This window comes from Vulpes vulpes, chromosome 3 (genome assembly GCF_048418805.1).
Source record: "Vulpes vulpes isolate BD-2025 chromosome 3, VulVul3, whole genome shotgun sequence".
In the NCBI taxonomy this organism is placed as follows: Eukaryota; Metazoa; Chordata; class Mammalia; order Carnivora; family Canidae; genus Vulpes; species Vulpes vulpes.
Genome location: NC_132782.1, coordinates 53,600,042 through 53,617,696, shown reverse-complemented (window position 1 = coordinate 53,617,696; position 17,655 = coordinate 53,600,042). Strand labels below are relative to the sequence as shown.

Here is a 17,655-nt window from a genome sequence, read left to right as displayed (position 1 = left end):
CCGTACCTGCCCGCCAGGGACCGCCCACCCCCGGGCGCAGCCCCCGCCGAGGCCCCGTGGAGAGACCGTGGCAGCCCTTAATTTGGTGACATTCAAAGACAACGTTTCGTGCACTTCGGTAGCTAACATTGTGTGTGCCTTTTTTTTTTTTTTTTTTTTTTTTTCCTGTTACGCTGTCAAGGCAGGGGCTAGTGAGGGGAATGGCACAGCCCTCTCATTCCCGGAACGCAGGCGATCTCAGCTCAGCGGATTTCACAGAACACTCTCTGCCTATCGCCGGCTCCAACGAGAAGTAACTTTCCAGGAAGCTGCCGGCCCCGACGGCCGCCAGGATCGCCGCCTGCGCCGCGAGGGCCGCCGGGGATTCACCCGGGAAGGAGGGGCGCCCGGGGAGCCGCACTTTCCCCTAAATCCCTCGCCCGCGCGGGTCCAGCTCTCTGCATCCACCCGGCCCGACCCTACCGCCCCCCCCCCACCCCGCAACAGTCTTATAAATGGGGAAACTCGCGCAAGTTAGCAGCCGAGCCAATCTAGAACCCAGGAATCCGGGTCCAACCTGAGGCTCATTTCATGACTTCAAAAATTGCCCAATTCTGGCCTTTGCTCGCCTCGTGAGTCATGTATTTATTTTTGCCTTCTGCTTGCCTCCGCCCCCTTTAAGAGGGCGGTGAAGCCAGGCGTCAAGGTCAAAAAGCAGCGAGTCCCCGCGCTGAGGGTCTCCGTCCCGCGCGCCCCAGCCGACTTGCAGGAAAACCAAACCGAAAGCCCCTTCCGCCTACGCTGGCAAGTAGGGGAACCCTGCTAGGCTCGGTTTCCGCCCCCAGGTCTTTAGAAAAGGAGCTGCGCGGCCGAACCCGACCAGGTTTCGGGATTTCGGAATCCGATTTCTCCGAAACGGTAGAGACGCTGTTAGGATCCCGCGCGCGGGCCGGGGCGCTGAGCCCAGGGCGCGCGGGGGCTCTCCAAGGATGCCTCGCGTTCTCGGGGCCTGCCTTGGGGCTCTAACCCCCGGACACCCTGTCCTTGCGGGTGCCGGCCGTGGGCTCCGAGAGGAACCTCCCGGGGCGAGGGGCTGGGAGGACGCAGCGCCTTAGGCCGCAGTCCAGTCCTCGAACTGGCGGGGGCGTCCGAGCGCGCCGCGCATCCCTGCAGCCGCGGAGGCGGGTCAGGCCGGTCGGGGAAGACTGGGCCTCGGCGGCCTCGCCAAGTCGCACTCTGAGACTTCCTCATCCCTTCGCCCGGTGTAATAAAGGTGAAAGCGAAGGCTGAGATTTAATGCGGAGCGGGGTGAGTATCTAGGAAGGGAAGTTAAAATGAAGTACATGCACTTATTGGAAATGAGGGCTCCCGTGGTTCCGGGAGCTCAGACCTAATCATGTCTTACCGCGGCTCAACACTAGAGAGAGCCCTCCATCAAGGCTTGAAACCGACAGGCCCGTGTAGCCCCGCCTCTCCTTCCCATTGACCTACTTTAGACACAGTCTCCAGATCTGGAGGACGCCTTTTGCACCCCCCCCCCCGCCCCCCCACCTTCCCCCGCCCCTTCTCCATCCCGGCCGGCCGTTGGATTATATTGGTAATCTAATAACTCCGATAACTCGCCGAGAAATGCAGAGGAGGACCTGGAAGTGCAAAGCACTGCTGAGGGGCAGGAACGAGGAATTTTATGGGGCTGGAGCTGCCGCGGTGAAACCGGCCAGCATCAGGGCCCCCGCCGGAGCGCTCCCCTTCTGCGCAGCAGCTCAGCTAACGAGCTGCTCCATCCTGGCCAGCCGCGGGGGTCCGGCGCTGCGGGGTGGGGTTAAACCGCGCGGCTCTTTTCGGTTTAAGGGTGAAACGCTCTTCGCTCTCTTGACCGAGGGGCGGGAGGGCAGGGGAGACGGCAACACATGAAAGCCAACTTGATAACGCGGTAGCCTCGGCAGTCGCTCTGGGTGACCGAGGTGTTCGGGGACATTATGTCCTGACTTTATTTCTATCACGTTTCCTGCCAACAGCGCTCTTTCAAGCCTGCAAGCTTCTAGGAAATGCAATAAAATAGAGGGATGTGTTTTATCATCGTGATCTGAAGAGGAGCTGCAGAAGGGACGCTCCCCATGCCCCCGGCTCGCGACAGCCTTCCAGAAAAAGCCGGCAGACAATGCCCGCAAACCACGTCCCCGAGCAAAGCTATCTCGGCCATCCGGGCCGGGCTGGGCTCCGCCTTTGCAAAAAGGCTGCCAGGGGAGGGGAGCGGCACGATGTCCCCAAGCAAACAATGCCTTTAAAAATCCGATCTGGACGAAAGTCAGCCAAGGTCTTTATTCACGTTAATGAAGATGGAAGGCACTAACTGTCCTTGGAAAGCGATGAGTCAAACTTGACCGCTCTTCAAACACATCCCCAGATTCGTTTCCAACCCGAACAGAGGCGCGTTTCTCCGACGCGGCCTCCGACCGCTCCCGCAGTGGGAGAGGCTGAACTGGATTCCCTCGGGCCGGGACGCTGGGGACCGCAGCATCTCCCGCGGGCGCGCGCGCCGGGGCCGTCGCTAGGGGTCGCCGGCACCCCTGTGTGCCTTTGCCACCCTAAGTTTTGAGCTCAGAGAGGATAAAACTTTGCTTAATAAGAAGCTGCTGTGGCCCAAATTCTACGAGGATTACACTCTGCCTGTCCATATGACACCCCCCCCCCCATACACACACACACACACACACGCACATGCACACAGCCCTGGGGTCCGGCCAAGCCACTAAGCAATCTGGAAGGAAGGGAAAGAAGGTGATTTCAGAAGGCCAAATGTGAGCCTCCTCCTGTGAAGCGAGGTACATCTCTGCAAGTCTAGGGACGGGGACTTAGGTACCTACTAACACCCCCCACACACACCCCTCAAAGGCCTGGGACCCCACCGCTCAGCACTCAGGCTGTCCATCCATGCCTGTCACTGAAAATCTTACACATACTTTCTAAAAGTTCTCCAGGGCATCTGGGGAACTGTTTCCAGCTACGCTGACCTGAGACATTAAAATCCTGGCCCTCTCCTACTGCTGCTCCCTTCTCCTAGATACTTCAACGGACTGGAGATACACTAGCCTTTGACTCTAAGTCACTGACCTGGAACTCAGAAAGGCAAAAATCTGGTCCAGGTTAAGGTACTAAGGCACCGGCAACAGGCCCTCCCCTCTCATGAGGCCGCCTGTTTCCTCAACTGTAACCAGTTTATATCCTATAGTTCCCCGCCCCCCATGTGTCTCTCCACTACCCACTTCACCCAGGGAGACGCCCAAACGGCAGACTGGGTGTGTTCAAACGGGTTATCTCATTAAAGGTTCTCTTAAGGAGGCGGATGGCCCTCTCTGAGCCTCGGTGGACAGGGCGAGCACCTGGAGGCTTCCTAAATTTTCATCCATCTTACCAAAGTTTTGGAAGCCACGTGTCATCCTCATTGGATGCTGCCCTCTCTTGTCAGCCCTAGCACCCGTGCGTTCGGGATACTTGGAGACCTGGAAGGTGACAGGGTCGGTCCACCACCCCAGGCAAGGGGGGGGGGGGGGACTCGGCTACGATTTACCACTAGGTGGCAGACTCAGTCCGTTAGAAAAGCACCGCGCAGCCACAGCCTTCCACTACCGACTGCCCTCCGTTTTTTTTGTTTTTTTGTTTTTTTTTTTTTTTTTTTGATCTGTTAGCGGGAGGAGGTTGCCTCTATAGGCAACGCTGCAAAACATTTAATTTACTGGATGCAATTCCGTTCTTCCCGATGCTCACTCCTCTAGCAACCACAGCGCGGTCTCTGGAGCTGCGTTCCTGTATTATACGTTGATTTTTTTTTTTTTTCCTCCTCCCAGCCCGAAAGGCTGAGGGTATCAGAAGGGAAAGGAAAGGGTGCGCTCGTCTTCAAAACCCAGGATGGCACTCGAAGGTATTAGCAGAGCTTCTTGCCAAGCGCTGGTCGACCAGCAAAGAAAGTCGGAAATAAACTCCTGATGCCCACGGAGAGAGGGCCTGGAGGCCAAGGCAGGGTCCCACCCAGGCTTCCAGCGCTCGCCGAGGCGGAGGGGTGGGGGGTGGACGGGAGGGGGGGGGGGCGAGCGCGGTCTTTCGGTGGGGCTGCGGGTTACAGACTGGAAGGCTGCGGGGGGGGGGGGGTGCTGGGAAGAGCCACTGCGGGCTTCCAGTGGGGCGAAGAGAAAGGGGCCGCCTTCGCCACAACGCAGCAGCCTCGCTCAGATCGCTGCGGCGGCATCCCCACTTGTTGCGCAGTGCAGGCAACCGGCACGCGCACACCGCTCCGGCTCCCGGAAGGCTCCAGACCCAGCTACGCACCAGCCTACGGTTGCCCCGCGCCATCCGCAAACCTCCGTCCCCCCCGCCCCCAACCCAGCCCCCATCCACACCACCATCACCGCCAGCAAAACTCCAGGACCGGCGATCACTGGTTTACACCAACACATTCCTTCCTCATCTCAGTGTCAGACTGGCAACAGAATTCGGGTGCTCCGAGAAGTCACGTCCAAGGGGGAAGGTGGCCATCTCCGGCTGGAGAAGTCACCTACTTAAGGCCAACTAGGCAACCCTCCCCACGCGCGGACGCGCGCGCGCGCACACACACACGCTCGGACTTGTCTCTTATGACACTATCCTAGCAGGAAAGCAACCCTTTCCCTCCCCACTTGAGAAATCACCTACAGAGGCCTTTTTTAGAAGTTAGTTTTATCTCCTCTTTCTAAAGTAAAAAAAAAAAAAAAAAAAAAAGAAAGAAAAAATCCTCATCAGGTCATTTCACAATGTTTTTCAAATATTTGACTTTTGCAAAAGGAGAGTTTCACCCACCAAGGGGTGGCGCTGCCGCACCGCCGCCTCTGCGTCTCCTCAAGTTTTTCACAATAAAGTGGGTTATGAGTGTGGCTACCCGGCAGGGGAGGGAGGGAAGGAAGGATTTTGACATCTAGTCCTGGCTACCATTTACTCAACCAATAACTGGAACTCTTCAAGGCTCAGCAAACGACAGCTTAAGAGTTCCGAGCCCCATCCCTGTCCAGCACACTCAGAATAAATTGAAAAGTCTTTTCAAGAAAGCATGGGGCAAAACCCTTCTTAATGGAGCACAGAAGAAAAGGCCAATGGGAGAATTCCCCTCTTCTGGCTTCCCTCTCCTTCTAGCTGCCCGGTTTACCAACAGCTTGGGCCCTTGCTGTCACTATCAACAGACCCTTAAAATCAGCCAATGCTTGGGCCTGCAGTATTGGAAAGTCTTCCAACTAGGATATTTGGAAACTTCTATTTATAAGTGGGGGGGGGGGGGGGGGGAATATTTCCCATCTACAGGTTTCTATTTCAGCCTGACAACCCAACTGCAATCATTTTAGCGAGGGAATGCCCCATCTCCTGGTGCTCTCTTTCCATTTCCTCCTCCCCCAGAGACAATATTCTTTTCTCCTTAACCAAAAAAAAAAAAAAAAAAAAGTATATATTCTAAAGCAAGAATGTGATTTCACCTCATTCCTTTGAGCTCATGTTTGCTACCTCCAGGAATAGCGTGTGGACTAGGGCCAGATGAACTTCAACTTGGGCTGCAGATTTACGAGGTTCTGTTCCAGTGCCAAAGGCTCTTGGTAGTAAATAGTGAGCAAAATAGATACCTGTCTCCTGACAGATCTTGTCGGCCCCCTTCTTATTTTTTTTAAAGTTATTTATTAAAACCACACACACCTTGCAAAGAAAAAGGGAAACTGGCTGTCTCTGTAGAGGAAGCCGGTGGCATCGCTCAGAGCCACAAACTGTATTTCTAAACAGCCCTTTCCCTGGTTCCCTCTCTCCTGCCCCAGTTTTTTTTTTTTTTTTTTTTTTTGATAGGGGAAAAAAAAAAGCATCTATTGATACTCACTTTACTCAAAAAAAAAAAAAAAAAAGTAAAGAGTTACAAGATTTTCCTCTTGGAAACTATATACTGAATGGAAGAAAAAAAAAAATCAGTTTCCTGTGGCTGGTGGTGCTGGTGAGGTGGGGGAGAGATGACCAGCTCCCTGCGGGGGTCAGGGACCCAGTGCCAGAGCCTGACTTCCAGTTACCCTATTTGGGGTCTTTCTCCCTGTTCATCTGCTGGACCCCCACCACCGACTCTTACCCATTGCAAAAAAGGGGTGCCCCATCAAAGGGGTCTTTTTCAATTCTTTTTTTTTCATCGATTGAGTTGTGTTTTTGTTTTCCATGGGGGAGCTTTACAACTCATTGTAACACTAGCTCCATTTTTTTTTTTTCCGCCAGAGTTCCAATAACACGGCATCATAAAGGCAACGCAACCCGCAGTTCCCAAGACGCCGGCCACGGTCACTACATCCCGCAGCGGGGTGGCCCCTGGCACCCGCTGCCCCAGAGCGCGCCCCATTTCCGAGGCTCCAACTCCCCACCCGCTCCCGCCCCGGGCCGCCGCCGCCGCCGCCTTCCCCCTTCCTTACTCCCTCGAGGAGAGCCACAGGTTGCAAATCCAACCAACCTCGCAATCCGTTTTTGCAAAATCACTCACAAAGATCTCCCTCTCGCGCCCTCGCCCCTCCGCCCGCGCCGGCCCCCCACCGGGGCCGCAGAGCGCCCTCCTCTCCTCCGGGTCTTGCACGTAGGAACGCGGGCTGGGGCTGTTTGTCTCTCCCCTCGCCCGGTGCAAGGACCTCGGGAAGCTGAAGCCTGACGTCGGCTACTCTCCCTCCGGCTTGCGGTCGTCCTTTTTACAAAGCTCGCACCATGGGAAGAAATAAAACAAAATTTAGGAGAGGCGGGGGAACAGCCATTGGGAGCTAACACCGAGTCACGCAGCGCCCAAAGCACAAACACCGCGACCGCCACAAATCCCGCCACCTTCCCGCTCGGCTGGGCCGTCCTGCGGAGGCTCGGGAGTCCCCGCACGCTCAACCGCACCGCAGGTGCAAACGCGCACCCCTTTGCCCCCCCCCCCACCCCCAAATCCCTGTCCCGCCACCAGTCTCTCTCCCCAGGATGGGGAGACGCAGCGCGCGGGGCTCCCGACTCCCTCGACTGCAACCAAGAAAGAATAATTTTTCAAAGTATTCAACATCCCCGCCCCCCCCCCCAGGCAAGCTAAACCTCCCCCAAAACGCAGGGTAAGGGGACACCAAAACACTCGGATCTCGTTAGGAAGATCGCGGCTCTAAAAGGAAATAGTAGAAACGATACTTCAACTGGGCTTCTGGGGAGGAGAAGGGAGGGGGGGGGGTTGTGGAGGAAAACAAAACCCGAGGAGTTCGCTTGCATTTTTCCTCCCAAATCTCGGCTCGGAGGCAGGGAATCGAGAGGAGCGAGGCCGGTGGAAGGGAGCCAGCGGGGCGAGCGAGCGAGCGAGCGAGCGGGGCAGCCTCCCTCCCCGGCCTCCCGGAGTCAGCCAGGAGGACGCGAGAGGAGAAGGAAGGAGAGGCGAGGGGGAGAGGAGGGAGGGAGGGCGGGCGGCTCGGGGAGGCAGGAGCGAGGGAGCGAGGAAGGCAGTTTGCAAGCGAGAAAAGAGGGGAGAGGGGAGGAAAAAAAAAAAAAAAAAAGCACAGCCGCCCGAATCCAGCGAGATCACAAGCCGTACGCAAGCAGCAGCAGCCAGAGCGCGAGCGCGAGCGCGCGTCCTCTCCGCCGTCTGGGGCCAGACAGCCCCAGCCCGGCCCGCAGCACCCCCGAGCTCTGTCTCGTCCCCTCGGCTCCGGCCGCCCCCTAACTCCCCTCCTTCCTCTCCTCCACCTCCTCTTCCAAAACCAAAACAACACCAGGGAGGGTGGCAAAAAGCCTCCCCAAACCGGCCGATTCACTTCAAAGACAACAAGAATAATAAAAATAATAATAAATATATAAAAATCTAGATCCTAGAGTGGGAGAGACGTGGGACTAATCTTCGGCATTTATTTTAACACCTGACAGCGAGAATAAATAAATATATACATTTATATCAATAGATACACATAGGAAACTTGGAGCCAAAGCATTTGGCAAGAGCGGAAAAAAAAAAAAAAGAATTAAAAGGTAAAATAATGATCATGAGCAGCGGCGGCGGCAGCGGCACCAGCGGCACCAGCGACGGCGGCGGCAGCGGCAGCAGCGGCAGCAGCAACAGCAATAATCACCTGGTGTCCGGCCTTTCCTAGAAACTTCTTGCATCACCACTTCTAAGAACCCCAGTTCTAAGAATCAACAGAGCTCAATTCTCGGAATTTGAGCTGCGGACTTTACCACTGCTGCGCGGCAGGGGAGGACTCGGTGTCAGCTCCCCGGGACTTGCGGCCCCCCCGGCCCGCGGAAAGCCCTCCAAGCCGCACCGTTTTCGCAGTTCCCGGGCGACGTCGCGGTCCCGGGCGGCGGGGCGCCTCGGATCTGGAGGTTCCGGCCGGCGGCCCGAGGGCGCAGGCGGCCGCCCCCCCTCCCCGGGCCGCGCGCGGTGGTACGGCCCGCTCCGCCAGCGTCACGTGGGCGCCCCCTCTGTGACGTCGGCGTCTTCGCTGTAGCAAAGCTCGGCCTCTGGAATTCTGAGAACTAATTTGCTATTCGGTGACATAAGAGGGGGAGTGCGCTCTGCTTTCCCGGGGTCTGGGGCGCCTTCCTCCTCTCTCACCCATAAACTCCGCTCCTCGAGCTAAACACACAAAAGGGAGCGAAGAGGTTCGGCCCGTTGGAAAAAGTCTGTTATATATAGTAGCTTTAGAGGCGAGTAAGAGGGGGGAGAAAAAAAAAAAAAAGAAAAAAAAAAAAAACAATAAACCCCACAGCTCTTTCCAGCTAGAATATTAGGCACCACGAGAAAAATATTTGCCAAGCAGTTTTCGGTGCGTTCATTTGCTTTATTTTATTTGGGACGGTTTGGGGTTTTGTTTTGTTTTGTTTCCTTGTTGATGTGGTGGCTTGGGATTTTTTTTTTTTTTTCTGGTTGTATTTTGATGATTTTCGGATTTCTCTCTCTCTCTCTCTTTTTTTTTTTTTTTTTTTTTTTTTTTGCTTCTGATTTTTGCCTTTTGCAAGTTTGTGGTGTTACGTAAATAGTAGGATCCCGCATCGGTTGGGTTTTGTTGTGTGTGTGGTTTTTCTTGTTTTGGGTTTTTTGTTTTGTTTTGTTTTGTTTTGTTTTGTTTTTTGTTGTTGTTCTATCCCTCTCTAATGTCTCCAGCGTTTTGAGAGAAGAGGTGTTGTTTTCATATTGATACGATTGAAAACAGCTTCGATTTTTGATCGCGTGGAACAATCCCATCCCCCACTTTTTGGGGGGTGGAGGTGGGGGGGGGGGCAGTGTGCGATTTTCTTCTTCCCCTTGGACTTTGAACGGAGAGGAGGCTCTCCTGCACTTGAGGGACGTGTTCAAAGGATCTGTTTTGGTTTGGTTTGTTTCTTTCCAGGACAGCAAGTGGTGGGTTTTACTCTTTCTGTTATTGTTGACTGTTAGGAAATTTCTTGTTGAAAAGAAACGTGTGTGTCTCTGGGTGTGTGGACGCGTGTGTGCTACAAAATTATCTGAGCCAGATGCATGTTTGTGTTTTGCTTTTTTTCTGAAAGGGCTTGATCCTCCGCGCTCCCCCCCCCCCCCCCCCCGCTGGCTTCAAGGTCGTGGTAAAAAATCTCTTCTGTCTGTGTTTAAGAGATGAGCCGGAGGGAATTCTAAAGGCCTGCGTGCCAGTATCACAGATACTGCGTGTATTTAGAACAGCCTGTGCTACAACTACCGCGCTCCGCACGCAGCACAGGCTTCTGAGCCTCGGAGCTCACTTGGGAGGAGGAGGAGGAGGAGAAGGGGGGGGGGGGAGATCTTTCTTTCTTTTCTTTTTTCCCTTTCTTTTTAAAGGCAAATGCAGTGCAGAATCATTTCACTGTGGGCCTCGGTTTGTTTATTCAGAACTGCCAGTTTCCCTATTTAAATGTTGGTTGGGGTTTTTTCCCCTCCTACTCATCCCCGAATGAGGGAGACTCTTGTTTCTTTTATGTGTCTCTCTTAAAAGAAGGGTGTGAGGGGAAAATAATATTTCAGATTCCTCAAGAATTAACCCAAAATGTTTGGACCCAGAAGCAGCTCTCAAAGGTCAGGCTGTTCTGAGCCTTGGCTAGGAGAGTCCTTGAGGCGACTCATTAAATTACAGATGAGTTCTTAAAGGTTCCACAAAATTTCTGCATATGTTAATTTCCAAAAAAAAAAAAAAAAGATAACGTCCCAGAACAATCTACCTTTCCCAATCTCGAATTTGGGTTTATTAATGGGAAGTGAGCAGAGCTGTGAAGAGATTGCTGCGGGCCGTATCCTGGGATATTTGGGATCTCTTTCCCCGGGAAAAGTCCGGAAGAAGTTCAGATCTGTGGCTGAAAGTGTTGTTGTCAGTGCACTCCCTCCCTGCCCCCCCTTTAAAAGTCTGTGTTGGGAATTTTAGAACGGGGAGAGGTCCAAAGGGGTTGATTATTTTCCACCAGGTCTGGGAGCTTAGGAAATATGCGTAAGTGTCTGTTCCTATGAAATCTGAATATTTTAATACTTATTGACAGATGGATTACTGCAGCCTCTGCAGAAAAGCCTGTCTTGTAAAGGATTTTTTGAAAAATATACATAGGCCTAATCCTGTCACTGTTGTTGAAATGAACATTTTACCCCCAAAGACACATGATATTGTCAAGTGCAGATTCATTCTGCCAGAAGGCGGACTATCTGCTTTTTTATTGTCTCCTTCCCCTTCCTTTTTAGAGTTTTAAATGAACTCCACTGGATTCAAAATGATACCCCGATTTTGCTGAAGCGATTTTCTCTGTGCATTTATAGGTGCGATGTTTTTTCTGCCTTTGAGAGCAGTAAGGACTGGAAGGCTTCTCAGGTGTATCTCTATATGGTTTGGAACGTGAAATGTATGGCTCTGCCCTGTTAATGATCGTACAATGGAAATTACTTTTATGGTCTTTGGTCACTTTTCTAATCAGAGTTGGCATCCTGCCTCTTTGGTCCCCTTCCGTCAGCCCCTACCCCAACCTTGAGCAGTTTGTCCCTCCTGCGTTCTCTTTGCCACTCCAATATTAGCCCCATGGGGGCGCTGCAGAGCAGAGGGAAATCTGCTCCCACTGGCAGTAGAACCAGCCAGAAGGGGGGATGGGAAGGAATTCGCCCTTCTTGTACCTCAGCCCTTTTAAATTCTTTGCAGGGAGCCCTTGGAGGGAAAACCCACCAGGCCTGCTTTATAGGTAATTAACCCCACCACCGGGGACCTCAGACCTTCTCAGCACATTATTTCTGGGCCCGAGTGCCAGAGTCCCACATTTCTACGACCGACCCGTTGGTTTTGTTTTTGTTTTTGTTTTGCCAAATCAGTGTTTACATTGAAAGAAATTAATCAGAAGGACACCGTTAAAAGAAAAACAATATTGAAAATATTGTGAAGATAGAGACTTACTTTAGGTAGATCCCCTTCTCTCTACTGAATGAACAGTGAGGAAAATTGTGCACCCACCTCTCAATCTCTTTTCAAATCCTAGGAGCGTAACTGTCAAATTTTATGCCAGTTGCATTTCTTCCAGATTGTCCTTCTTTCTCTCATTCTTGATCTCTCCCCATCAGTAGCCAGTTGGCATCACTGTGTGGGCTCCCTCACTCCAGCAGTGCTATGTTATAGGATTAAAGGAAGGATTGACTTGAATATATTCAAATTCTTTTAAATCATGCTTAAGAAGCTCTAAAGAGAGATTCCATGTCTGGGGTCTTATGAGCGATTCCTGTAGACTTGGAGGGACTGTGTGTCAACCAGTCCTATGATTTAATTGTCCCTGGCTATTAATACTCAGAGTGGAAGACCAGGCCAGCCCCTTTGCCCAGTGGACTGGGCATAGTAATAGGTTCCTGATCGCAGCTGTGGGGTAAATATAAGCTTTGTTACGAATAAAATAGCCTGGTCCTAATATTACATCTATTTAAGGAAAGGAACGGATTTTGCATCCAGTTCCCCAAAATTCAGTCATAGCTGAAAAGGAAGCTATCCTTGGAATAAATACCGTCTTGCCCTCTTTTTAAGGGGGCTCCAAACGGGAAGTCAGTTTTACCTGCCAGGAACCCCTGAAAGTTGGTAGATCTTTTAAGTCATCACTTCTCAGGATTATGGATTTTAGACTGGGAAGGAACCTTGCAGATCAATCACTCAACACCCCCACGCTTCCCTCATCAAGAGGACAGGCTGGCCCTCACCAGAGGCCTGTGTGACCCTGGACGCAACAAAATGGATCTGCATTTGATGGTCCAGCGTCATTTGAGAGAATGAAGGCCATCTGACTACCTGGCTTTGGAGGAGGGTGTCCTGTTTCCCGGCAGAATTGAGGAAAGCAAGGCTGCTTTGGGTTCCTCGGAAACTGTAAATTCGTTCTCAGAACGAACTCCCAAGTCATAATGTTACTACTGAGTTTTGATGGACATTTCGGTTTGCTTAGGTTTGTCACCTGTGCTGCGGTCCTCGACACAGCTTGTGATGGGTGTGGGAGATGCTGTCTACCTGCTGTCTACAATTTTACTTATTCCTTTTCTCTCAAATCCTTCACTTAGAGTTTTTGTAAACAAGCTCCCTGTATCATCCTTGGAGAAAGAAAAGAGTTTTCTTGGTATATTTTAGAGAAATCGAGCAGAAAGTTTTGAGACCGTAAAAGAAAAACCAGAAGATGATTTCCAGCTACTACCTTCTGAAAAAGAAGTGTCAACGTTTAATTTTGATCCATATGCTGCCTGCTTTCAGCCTGTTTTATTCTGAGACTTTTTTTTTTCTTTAGAAACCTTTTCAGCCTAGCTCAGAGTACCCCCTCCCTGCCCCAAACACTGATTTTCCACACTTTTCTCACTTTTTTTTTTTAAATGGAAATAAATATCAGGAGCTTAAAATAGAGAAGTGATGAGGGGGGCACCTAATCATTTGTTTATTGCATTGGATCACTGTTTTGAACAGCAGGGTTTTCACTTCCTATGAAACTCTAGCATGAAGGAAAGTAGCAGCTGGACCAGGAAGGGATGAAGAGAGGAAAGCACTGGAGTGTTTGTAAACTCTGGGTAGCTGGCCCACCCTCCCTGCGGCTGCCTGCCTGCCGGTACTTAGCTGTCTTTACTACCTAAGGCTAGAAGTGGAAAAACTTGATTTGCGTGTTGTGCCTGCATTTTTTTTTTTTTTCTCTTCTTCTCCACACCGCCCTCTGTACACCTGACCATGCAGAAGCCTATGTGAAGCCGGCTGGATGGCAGGCAGAGCCGGAGAGCGGAAGAATGTGCGGAGGGAGGGAGTGCTTGGGGCCTGGTACTTTTCCATTCACATCTCCACAGTGGCTTTTCTTGTTTATTTCAACCTCCACCCGCAGAAACCTTTCAGCTGCCTGAAATTCGAGTCATTACACTGTTCCCTGAGGTCAGACTACAGATGCTTGGCGCATGTTTGCTACATATCAGTGTCTATGTAACATGTACACACGCACACACAAACACACACACACACAAACACGTAACTCTGCAGGGGCATGGTGTGAGGTAGGAAGAAAAAAAAAAAAAAAAAAAACCAAACCTGGATTTGTTGCCAAAAAACCCTTGGCTTCTAATTACAGTTCTGCCTGGAACTCCCTTTTGGAACCTGGAGCAAAACCACTTGTCAGGACTCAGTTTCCTCCGCCGTGTGAAGAAATAACCCCGATGATTTACATGATGTTTATCTGTCCTAAATTCTATACTTTTATATCCAAATACATATTTTACATAACTTTAAGATGGGAGGGATGGACAGGAGCTGGATCTGTATGTGTACCTGGGATGGGGGAAGGGGTTAAAATTTAAACTAAATAAAGACAGCAGTCCCAGAATCCTCACCTCTATCAATTTTTAACCAATTGTAGACCAAAGTCTGGGGTTATGCTGAGTAGGTCCAAAAACCAATTGAAGATTTTTAACATTGAGTTGGAGGAGACAGGTTCTAAGACCTTGTACCTTGGATCTCTAGCATTCATAATCAGTTGTGACAGTTCCCAAGTGTCTTTTCAGCACTATCGTTCTTCTTCTTTTTTTTTTTTTTTCTTCCTTCTGTTTGTTTTTGGAAACTGTCCCAGTCAATGATAGGAAGGAGATGACACTTGTAAACTGGGCAGTCTTTAAGCCACTGGGCCCCATGTGGATGTGAAAAATATGTCATAAGATTCACACACACACACACACACACACACACACACAAGAAGGAAGGAAAGAAAAAAAAAAAAAAAAACCTAGAGAGAGATTCCTAGTAAGAAACTCAGAGGTAGTTCAGCCATCACTGCCTTAAAGGTAATTATTTGAAGTTAGAGGAAATAACAGATGAGGAGTTTGCCCTTAAAAAAAAAAAAAAGAAGAAGAAAAGCCTTGATCTTCCAGAACAAACTTAAAGGCAATAAAAGAGATACTTTCAATCAGTATTTCCTATACTTTTTTGATCTTCATTCTTTTAAAGCAAAAGGTCTAAAGTTTCTCAGACCTGATTATCTAGATGAAATAAGGTCTTTAACAGACCTCAGCATCCTCAGGAAGTAATAAAACAGCTCCTATTTATTAGCAGAGACCTCCCTACCACCACCATTTCTCCTTTGGCTTAGACCCTCTGGGATATTGCTGCCCACGTACCAGCAGACGTGGAGTCAATTACACTCTCAGTGTAAAACTACTGCACTATAATGTGCTAGAACCGAGGGGTCCTTAGCAACAATCCAATCCAACGCTACGGATGTTATAGCATTGAAAACTGAGGCCCAGACAGAAGGCATTTGGCACATCCTCTGAATCCCTAACAGAGTCAGATCTAGAATTCTGATGCCCTGGTTCTAAATCCACTGTTTGTTTGTTTTTTCCATAGCTTATCATGGAAAGAGGAGATAGGATGGGCAGCCCTGCAAAAGAGCCATTTGCTGTGGCCTTATATTCAGAGAAGACTTCAAATTTGGACTTTTGATTTGCTCTCCACTGAGGTTCTGCTTCAGTCTTAATGGTACACGGACAGGATGGAAACAAGACCTTCACACACAAGCTTTGTGTGCAGTACCCACCGTAGGACCTAATGTAGAAGCCCTCACACTCTCCCACAGTGCTATGATTTCATAGTTACTGAATCTAGAATTATCTTATGAATCATGCAATTTTATTGTAATTGTGTGTATGTTGCTATTTAAAATGTAAAGTTTTAAATATATTTGGCCTAGAAGCAACGATACCATAGTAGCAATGAACACACCTAGTGCCCAGATTATACCGTAAAAGAAGGATTTGCTAAAAAGAAGAAGGAGGAGGAGGAGAAGAAGAAGAAAAGAAACCAAACAAATACACAAAAGATCCCTACATTGACCGGGGGGGATATTTCAGAGATACTAGGGCTACCTGAAGAGCTCCCAATGGTCAAAGCTACAAATTTGAGCAACAATATAGACTAATATTCGATTATAACCAAAAGTATAAAATAAACCGCAACAAGTTTACACAGATGAAAATAAATTATGGGAAAAAATTAATAAATGGAAGAGAAGAGAAATTTCTCATGCAGAAGAATTCCAAATAATCTATGTAGCTACTCTCCCCTGAAGGAGGGAGAGTATAATTCTCTTCTCCTTAAGTGTGAGCTGGGCAAAGTGACTTCTTTCTAAAGAGTGTGGTATGGGAAGGGGAGTGGGGAGGTAATTTTACATGGAGAAACCAGACTAACACTACATCAGCCATAATATCAAGGTCAACATCAACAATGATAAACCAAAAACAAAGAAACAAACAAACAAATGATGATAAACCATGTTGATTGTATGTACCTTTGATATAAGGTGGTGAAATCATTCTTTACCTCTGTAGTCTTCCTCCCATACCTCAGTCTGTTTCTGAGAAAAACATTAGACACACCCTAGTAGAGGGGCATCCTACAAAATGCTTGACCAGAACTACTCAAAACCGTCAAGGTTATCAAAAACAAGGAAAGTCTGATGAGCTGCCACAGCCAAGAGTAACTCAAGAAGACTTGATAACTTAATGTAAAGTAGTGTTTAGCCAAAAAAAAAGTAAGTAAATCTAAACGAATATGAATACATGATGGACTTTAGTTAATAATGTTGTGTCAATGTTGTTTCATCAGTCTTTACAAATGTCCCATACTAAGGTGAAATGCTACTAATGGGGGAAACTGTATACAGGATTGTTCTCTGTACTATCTTCTCATTTTTTAATGTTAAAGATCTACAAATACACACATACACACACACATATAATCTCTTTCTCTCTTCTCCATTTCCTTCCTCCATACGAGAAGCCTCCAAAAAGTGACCCAGGCTTCTCTTGATATCTGAGAGGTCCTGCCCCCAAAACAGAGTCTGGAAAATGAGGGAACCTACCTTTATTCTTTTAGTCTACTAAATTGGAAGCAATTTAGCTAATTTCTGTAAGTCATCATCTGGCTAGAGAACTGTCTGGAGACCACTAGAGAGTCATCAAAGGCCAAATGGCATTATAGTGGTAGATGACTCAAGCCACCTCATTGGTCCACTTATTCAACATTGTTCAGCGGAGATTCTTTATGGATACAAGGCCCTGAAAAATCTTTGCCATCAGTCCGTATGGGACATACAGAATTTGAGGATTCATAACTGAGGTTGGGGGAGCCCTAAGAGCTTCCCTGAATGTCTGCTATTTCATTATACAGCTCTGATAGAACTATGGATATCATCAGAGTTCTAACTCTGTGTGTCTAGATAAAAGCAGCTGACTGGACCCCACGCCTCTGTGAATTTGCCTTCCATCATCTGGATCTGACACTATAAACTCTCCTCAGCCTTCAATCTATTAGTTCTACAGTTAAGTCCAGAGAGGGAAATGGTTTACAAAGACCACCCCAAAAATTAGTGGTAGAGTTGATTGCTGCCAACTAGTCCAGGATGAATCACTTGAATCACTGAATCACTTATTTAGCTGTTGTACCCACTTTAGTAAGCTGAAGGCTGCTACTACATTGACGTACATTACTTCAGGAATGCCTCATTGATTTCTAACCGGTTGTCAGTTACCAATGGTGTCTAGTTTCTATGCTGTACTTGAGTTTTAAGTGTCTCTTCCTTTTTTTTCTCTGTCTTTTCCCACATCGATCAACCTCTCTGCCAAGTGGTTATAAAATCTTTGGACCAATACTTATGTTCACCATGGAGGCCGACATTGAAATAATTCTTAGTGAAATGCAGTGAGATTGAATCCTGTCTTGTTACATTTTTGTTAGCATGACTCTTTCAGTGATCCATTTGGTCACATATCTCAAAAATCACAAACAGTCAGCCCTTTGAGTCAGTAATTCTACTTCTAGGAACCCATCTTTGAGGTGCATACATTCAAATATACAGGAGGAAAATCTCTGAATGAATATAGGTATCTAAGTGTTATATCTAACAACAAAAAAAATCGCACAACCTCCATGTCCCAACTGATTTGAGGGAAACGGGGCTGGATGGAGAATGATGAAGTATAATCTGGCTAATTTTTAAAAATTGGAATTAGAAAATACTTATGGTAACAGATAAAGTGAAAAGAAGTAGGATGTGTGTGTGTGTGTGTGTGTGTGTGTGGCTTATACATAACCATGTTTAAAAATATTCTTCATAGAAAATAGACTGGATATAAACAAGAGTACATAATAAATGAAAACTTTTTTGGCTGTCTTAAGGTAA

General features: G+C 48.8%; 1 protein-coding gene and 2 long non-coding RNA genes across 6 annotated transcripts in view; 2 read left to right on the top strand and 1 right to left on the bottom strand.

Moving 5' to 3' along the window:
* BCL6 (BCL6 transcription repressor) overlaps positions 1–11,518 on the bottom strand; it is a 26,737-nt gene extending 15,219 nt beyond the window's left edge. Inside the window, exon 1 of one of the 4 annotated variants that reach the window (XM_072752469.1) lies at positions 11,439–11,518. The gene's annotated coding sequence lies outside the window, so the exon portion shown is untranslated. Of the gene's footprint in view, positions 1–6; positions 2,040–8,096; positions 8,227–8,288; positions 8,381–11,438 lie in introns of those variants that run through there. The other 3 variants (XM_072752470.1, XM_026007353.2, XM_026007354.2) reach the window with 3 other exon arrangements.
* On the top strand, positions 1,149–5,450 carry LOC140598220 (uncharacterized). The gene is made up of 2 exons (XR_012000425.1): positions 1,149–1,287; positions 1,998–5,450. It is a non-coding gene; the product is annotated as an uncharacterized lncRNA (long non-coding RNA).
* On the top strand, positions 8,449–17,655 carry LOC140598219 (uncharacterized). Its single transcript, XR_012000424.1, has 2 exons — positions 8,449–8,792; positions 14,823–17,655. It is a non-coding gene; the product is annotated as an uncharacterized lncRNA (long non-coding RNA).